The 1270-nt window shown below is 42.2% G+C and overlaps 1 pseudogene; it reads right to left on the bottom strand.

The window, feature by feature from the left end:
• Nucleotides 1–685: 685 nt before the first annotated feature.
• Nucleotides 686–1270, bottom strand: part of LOC127673734 (E3 ubiquitin-protein ligase TRIP12-like) — a 5214-nt pseudogene continuing 4629 nt past the window's right edge.

Here is a 1270-nt window from a genome sequence, read left to right as displayed (position 1 = left end):
CCCACATCCTCTGGTTCCCCCTCCTTCTTAAATAGTATCTGTTCTCCTTTCATGTCTCTTTAGAAAAACATATATTCTGCACACAAGAGACAGCACATAACCTCCATCTTGTTGAGCCTGACTTATTTTATTCCAGCTTCATATATTTTCCTATAAAGAATATAATTTTGTCCCCCCCCCCCCTTTTTTTTTTAAAAAAGCAAACAAACTGCACGGCAACATTTATTGTTCCAGCCTGATAAAAACATCCCTTTGAAATCTCAGGTAACAAAGTAAGTTAAAAACTTCACTCATGGGGCTGGAGAGATGGCTCAGTGGGTAGGAGCGCCGACTGCTCTTCAGGAGTTCCTGAGTTCAAGTCCACACGGTGGCTCACAACCATCCATAAAGAGATCTGATGCCCTCTTCTGGTGTCTGAAGACAGCTACAGTATACTTACATATAAGAAGTAAATTAATGTTTAAAAAACTTCATTCATCAAATATATGATAATTTAAACAAGAACTTGCTAAAGAAAAGTCATCATAGCAGTGTTTTAGGCCCTAATCACTTAAGTCCACAGGGATATTATGGATTATAATCTGCAAGAGGGAGGAACAAGTTTCCTTGACTCAGGTGACACAGAAAAGAAATCATGATTTTTTTCCTTTGGCTGTAACAGGCAGACACTGATTTCTTGTTGTGGTCAGGAGAGATAAAACAACTGCTGGCCTCCTCTTGCTGCTAGCAGAGTTTGTCACACATTATCTCGATGCTCAAGTTGTCTGGCAACTTAAGGTATTTCACACAAGTCATTACGGATGGTAAGAAGTCATCTGGGTTTTCTGTTGATTCAAATGTCTTCCGCACAATCATTGGAGGTGGAGGATTTAAACTCTGATATCACTGGGCAGTGGTGGCGCATGCCTTTAATCCTAGCACTTGGGAGGCAGAGGCAGGTGGATTTCTGAGTTCGAGGCCAGCCTGGTCTACAGAGTGAGTTCCAGGACAGCCAGGGCTACACAGAGAAACCCTGTCTTGAAAAACAAACAAAAAAATGAAAATGAAAAATGAAAGAAATAATCCCCAAATCCTCCAACCAGCAATTGTGGGTTACCAGTCACAAACAGGAGGAACAACCTCAACTGCTCATTATCAGAACTACTGAGGATCTCAATCAAGAACTCACAGCCCAACTGTCCTGAGTATAGCCAGGACCAGGCCTGCAGCATCCAATCAATGTCCTTGCATCCCAAGTGTCTGCTTTACAGCCACACAGGAGCTGGTCCAG

Source organism: Apodemus sylvaticus, chromosome 23, assembly GCF_947179515.1.
Source record: "Apodemus sylvaticus chromosome 23, mApoSyl1.1, whole genome shotgun sequence".
Classification (NCBI taxonomy): Eukaryota; Metazoa; Chordata; class Mammalia; order Rodentia; family Muridae; genus Apodemus; species Apodemus sylvaticus.
This window is presented reverse-complemented; position numbering and strand designations above follow the sequence as displayed.